Source organism: Paramisgurnus dabryanus, chromosome 3 (assembly GCF_030506205.2).
Source record: "Paramisgurnus dabryanus chromosome 3, PD_genome_1.1, whole genome shotgun sequence".
Taxonomy (NCBI): domain Eukaryota; kingdom Metazoa; phylum Chordata; class Actinopteri; order Cypriniformes; family Cobitidae; genus Paramisgurnus; species Paramisgurnus dabryanus.
This window is the reverse complement of record NC_133339.1, coordinates 48,391,588-48,397,950: the sequence shown is the minus strand read 5'-3', so window position 1 is coordinate 48,397,950 and position 6,363 is coordinate 48,391,588. Positions and strand designations below refer to the sequence as shown.

Sequence of the window (6,363 nt, the reverse complement as noted above, 5' to 3'; positions counted from 1 at the left end):
AGTCAGTACATTCTGTCTCCGTACAGATTTCTCACAGCGTTCGAGTTCACGCAGTTGAAGAGCACCAGGCAAGAGAAAAGCAGGATGATAAGATTTTGTATTACTGAGACCCATTTTAAACATACATAGTTCACATGGTAGTGGAATTGTTGAAATTGTTATTTGTATGCATAAAGTTATAGTTATTGTTTTTAAATCTTTTAAATGACACTTCTAAATGATAATGACAAATCGCATCTCTGCCGTTAACAACATTCATTTAATTGATAATTTCTTAAATTTTCCTTTGAAAATAAATTATATCTTGTTACAGTTAACCATTTTTTTAACAGTTGATGGACTAGTCAGTTTAGGTGCAGCTATCCAACTAGGGCTGAACCTTTTGATTATTATCATGCCCATTCAAACCAAAATTTGAACTGTCAAATTTTTGGACAAAACCATTTTGTATATTTAATAGACAAAAATGCAAGCACATTTTGACATGTAACTTTTTACCATGAATGCTTAATCCCACATATACTTATTTAAGAAAAGGCAAATAATCACATTTCATTGTTTAATGTGCCATTTAGGGGTGGCTTTATCTGAAACAGTTGGTACCACAAGAATACATCAGCATGGAAAGCTATTGTGGCAACTGGTGAAAATGTGTTCAACATAACATTTTAAAATAGACTTGCGTTCCTAGATATTGCAAAGTGCAAACCAATCAAACGTGATTTCAGTTGTTTTTTTACTTCTGATGTGCAGTATACACCAGAAGAGAGAGATCGAGAACAGGGAGCAGACTGTGGGCGATATGTGGGTGTGCTCGCTAAAGCATCAAAAAAATGAATCCTGCTTCTCTGTGCACATTAAATCAATACACACATGTAGCTCATAATCGACTGTATTATATCATGCACACCTGCTACATGATAAAGGATTCAGTCTTTAATATGAAGCAGAAATTTTTAAATGACAGAGATATCCCTCATTTATGCTGTTTCTTTTTATTTACAACATGAATATAAAGAAGATACTTTTGCAAACGTTACGGTGTAATAATACTTAATAATAAGTTGTCACACTGTTCATAACTCCAACACTGTCTCAAAAATCAAATTTGTGCCACTTTGTGTGACTTCTTCTATAGTCAACTTCGTGTTCACATGTGGTCAAGATCGCTCTAATCTGAGGTTGGCACAATGTTCTTATTTTTTGGTTTAAAAAGTAAAAAATGTGCACTTTATATTTTATGCAGTACAACTTTGGTATAAATGTTAAAAACTATTATTTTGCACAAAATAGATGAGACAATACGTGTCTTTATTAAAACATGAGATTCAGCCACTATTAGCACACATGTCAGTTTGGGGATAGTTGTCTTAATGACTTTGGGGCAAGTCTACACTGGAAATAGTTTACTCTGGGTTATTCTAAACCCTGGGTTAACGGAATCATAGGTTATCTGTTTCACGTTTCACACTTTTCGTACTTAACCAGGGGTTAAGAAAGAACCCTGGGTATTCATAATCTGATGTTTCACACTGTGCAATTTTAAACCCCAGGTCAGGACCCTGCTGTCTGTAATTATGAAGCAACCCTGAACACCTTGATTAACTGCTTCAGCTGTGTTTAATTGGGAAAATAACATTATAACCCTGCATTTGGCACCGCAGTCAGGATTAACCCCACAAAATTATGGCTAGCAGGGTTTCATAACCCTGGGTTAATTTCAGGGATAACCTCTCTTCTACATTAGAAGTGTGAAACGATCCTTAACCTAGGTTAGGTTAGATAACCCAGGGTTAAGCGCAGTGTGAAAGCTCTAGAGTAAATATTTTTTGTTTTGGTTTGAATTTAAAAATTAAATTCATGTGACAACTTACCCCGCTCTCCCCACTTATAAGTAACACTATGTATCTGTAGGTTTAGGCTGCTGTGGATTAGGGCAGGGGTGCTCAAACTCTGTCCTTGAGGGCTTTGTCTAGCAAAGTTTAGATCCAAATTGCCTCAGCACATCTGCCTGAAGTTTCTAGTATGCTTAAGAGCTAAATAGCGGCTTCAGGTTTGTTTGATTTGGACTAAACTCTGTAATTTTGCATAATTTCTTCTTATGTAATTTTCTCTAAATAATTGCATGTACCAGTGTGTAACAAAGGCACTGTAAAATAAAGTGTTAGCAAACATCGGGGGCACAGTCAAAAAATCTCAGAAGGGAGCATTTGAATTAAGCATCAGTTCCTTTTCATTTGGAGATGATGCAGCTTTTCCAAAATCACCTGTAAAACGTGAATGTGACATGAAAATGTCCACGTGCTTTTTCGATTTCTGTATCGCCCCTAAATCTGAAAAAGTCATCTTTATATTGCACAATGTGCAATTGTCACATGGAGTGCAAGGTGAGTGCACTGTGACAAGATGGCATTGTTAAAAATCCTTCAGAATCAATACAGTGTTATCTGTGTGTTTCAGTAAAAGCTCAGGCTGTTCTTTCTTCCCGCTTCACATTTGCTCTCTCTCTCTCTCTCTCTCTCTCTCTCTCTCTCTCTCTCTCTCTCTCTCTCTCTCTCTGATATTAGGCGCAAAAATTTAAATTGAAATGGATTTGTAGTCAGTTTTATTTATGTTTATGTACAGTACATGTTATATTCACATTGCGAGAGTCACATGTCCCAGAGTGTCACTGTCACAAGTCAAACAATTCAGTCCCTTAAGATGGACCAAAACCTCGATATCCTCATTAGCTTCGACTGCATTTCTGATCTGTGAAACTGTCCAATATTTCATGCTCGAGTTTCACCGTTCATCATCGCCTCCTCTCAATGTCGCTCCCTTGTGTTCTCCTGGTGCATAGATGTTGAGTGAGGAAGTTGCACCTTAGGTTTATCTGACTGTGGTCTTTACTGTCAGTAATGGACCTGATGAAGATAAATGATGTTACATAATTGTGCTTGGCAATGAGTGTGTGGATTATGCAGAAGGCATCAGAAGCCCATCTCTGGTGTTATTTTGGGAGGTGCAGGCAGACTAACTGTGGTGCTGGCAGTCTGTTGTTTATGTGATGCCCAGCAACAATGGAATCCAAGACAGTAAGGTGTTGCTGTCACCTCTCAGACCCACGAGATGAGGAACAGTCGTCCCCTGATAACTGAACTCTGTTCCCTCCGGGTCAACCGTCATTTAGTCGCTGTAAAAGAGTGACTTTTATTGAAAACAAAACACTGAAAATGGAAAACAAACAACTGTGACACTATCCATTCAAAGAACAGCAGGTAGTCATGGGCAATAAACTGAACCTTTAATTTCTTTAAAAAAAATAATATATGGACATTTTTAAGAAATCATATTTTTCCCACTTTCTCTTTTCCAGAAAGGTATCAGGACTGTAATCGCTCCAGACATTGTAAAACCATCCCAGCAGTATTTCTCCAACCCAATGATCAATCAATATGGGTGATTAAAAAACTTATATTAAATTATATGAATAACTCATGACATTTCTGTCTCAAAAAGTTTTGTGCAAACTTGATTTCATCCAAATTGTTTTAAAAGTTATGCATAATATTAAGTAAATAGTGGCCTGATAGCGAGTAGCATTGAACTGCACTACGTTCTTCAAAGTCAATATTGTTGTACTTTATCATTGTGATGTTTTATAATAATTCTATAATAAGGTTGAGGAGCATTGATCTTGATGAGGACATTGAAAGGTAAACATAATGAAATATTAATGCAAGCTCATAAGAGAAATGTACTGAACCATGTGATCAAATAGAGCAGCACTTTTTTTAGGTGTGTGGATTCCCTTCATGCCCCCCCCCACAAAAAAATATATGACATAACATTTTAATTAAACAAAACACATTAAATGATTCAATGTAGTGCTGTTAGTATTGTTATTTTCTTTGAGGTTTGATTCTTGAGAATAAAAAACAGGGACACGCAATTTCCTGAGAATAAAAAACTTGTTTTTGTTAGTAAATGGTATATGTTCAAACCTATAGTAGCAAGGGAAAATTATATCCCATAATATCCATCCGTTTGGCCCAATGGCGGAAACCAAACATCATGGCAGAAGGATCGTCACACGCGTTCTGCCATTTCCGGCGCTTACCAGTGACGTTTTAAAATACGCAACATAGGTAGTTTTATCTTACTCCAAAAGATAAAATCATGTTGGCCGTAGTGATGAATCAAATTAATGTAATTGTAGAATTTGAATGAACGTTTGATCATTCTGTTTACTCATGTTTACATTCAACTCGTTCATTTGATCATGTGCGAATTCTGAAACATGAACTCAACCACACCAGAGATCTGGCAACATTGGCCACTGTAATGATCTATATACAACTTGATACAAACCCATATGATGATCAGAGGTCCAAACTAGCGCTTTCTAATTTTGTATAGCGAATCATATACTATACAACAACTTAATCAAAGTAGGGGCAATAACCAGAGGTCCAAGCGTATCTCCTTATAGCCTGCCTATAGTAATCACGATTACATACGACTTAGTTAGGGTTTAATAATTAGACTATCCGTGTAACCAGTGAAAATGGTTGAAGCAACTGCCCCATGCTGGCATGCCCTTATTAAAAAATACTTATGCAACCTCAAAAAACTCAAACTATGACCAGAGGTCCGTCTAACCTGGTAAAAGGTTGTTTATACACCGATCGTAGATGTATGGTGACAAAGGACATATTGTAATACTTTATAGTAGCCTTGGAGTCAATAATACAGAGCAAATTAGAATGAATACAAACGTAACAATTTATTAAGGAAAAACATAATTCAAAAGCCATTGCAATTCAAATACGAAACAATCAAACGAAAAACCATTGCATACCTGGTAAGGACGAAGATCTGGCTACAGATTCCTGATACATTTTTATAGCCGTTTAATTTAGTGGCCATTTTTGGCAAAAGGGTAGTGAATTGGAACAATGCACAAGGGTTAATGTCGAGGCCACTTCACCTGGACTCTTTCCTATTCCTTTGCATTTCAGAGCAGTTTACAAAATATGTTTACAAAAGTATATTTTTACCAATATATTTTTTGTATATTTAGAAATATATAAAATATATTTGATATTTGAAATATAAAATAAATATAGTTTAAGGACTATTAACCAAATGTCAAACAATTAATATCAGACGTCCCTGTGTATGTGGAATATTACAATCTATTTATTTGTGGGCCTTGTTAAGTGGCAACTAACATATTATCTTCTACTATAGATGGTTTCAACAGCACAACATTTAGGCTACAAATGGATTTTGTGGACCAAACTACTGTGACTTCCTCAAAAAGTCGATTACTTTTCATAACATATAAATAAATAATATAAAAATATAATAAATAAATAACCAGTAAATTACCTAGTTCAAAAGCAAAGGCATATTAACCATTACCACTGAGCTAAAGTTATTATGTTAATCCATAGTGGTGATCCATGCTCACTGTCCCCCCTCCTTTTTTGAAAACCAACAAACACAGATTGGAAGTTAACTTCAGGCCAGGCAGGTTCACTAATGAAACTATCATTAACTTTGGTCCACAAAAGCTGTTTGTTTATGTTGTTGCAGCTAAAACCATCTATATTATTATAGTTCCTTCAGGGAAGTTTCCCTATTGGTAGCCATCTTTGCAACGTACATGCAGTTATTTCAGCATGTAAGTCTAAGGCCTATAGTGCACACGAACACTGGTATTTTTATAACCGGAGGTTTTTCCTCCTGCAGTGATCACATACTGTCATGAGCATGCCACACCAGCAGGCAGTGATATAACTCAAATCGTAAAGCCACCTTGGCCAATCAGAAGCCTAAGAAAAATGACATTGCAAGGATAAAACCCTGGTTTTACTGTCTACATGACAACACTGCAACCAGCGTTTCTTAAAATACTCACTTAGCAGGGGGTTTCAAAAATGTTTGCACCTTTATTCGAAGCTGTTTTAGCTACTGCGCATGCGCACAGGTTAACAATCGGCTCACGTGACTGTCAGAATCCCAATCTGTCTGCCTGTTTGGTTTTCCCTTTGTCTTCCCCGTATTCTCCCCATGGACTCCAAAATCCCTTACTCTCCCGTACCTGCTCCTTGTTGTGAATCATCATCACTGGTCTGCCATTACCTTCATTAATTCCAGTATATTTTCCCGTGCCTTTTGTCTGGCATTGTTTAATGTATGCTGTGGTGTGTTGCTCCTGCGTTCATAGTAAATAAATGTTCTTTGAATCTGATTTTAGTGGTTCCCTCGTCTCCTTCCAGCATGCAGCGTGACAGTGACTCTGTATACAGCCCCCCCCCCCTTTGTAATGTCAGCCTTTGTCGACTGATAATTTTTACTAGAAGGCAGGACTTC

The 6,363-nt window shown here is 36.7% G+C and overlaps 1 long non-coding RNA gene across 1 annotated transcript; it reads right to left on the bottom strand.

The window, feature by feature from the left end:
* Positions 1-2,691: 2,691 nt before the first annotated feature.
* LOC135750390 (uncharacterized) lies at positions 2,692-6,289 on the bottom strand. The gene is made up of 3 exons (XR_010532720.2): positions 5,909-6,289; positions 3,021-3,175; positions 2,692-2,906 (listed from the first exon to the last, which is right to left on the bottom strand). It is a non-coding gene; the product is annotated as an uncharacterized lncRNA (long non-coding RNA).
* Between the last annotated feature and the right edge of the window lie 74 nt (positions 6,290-6,363).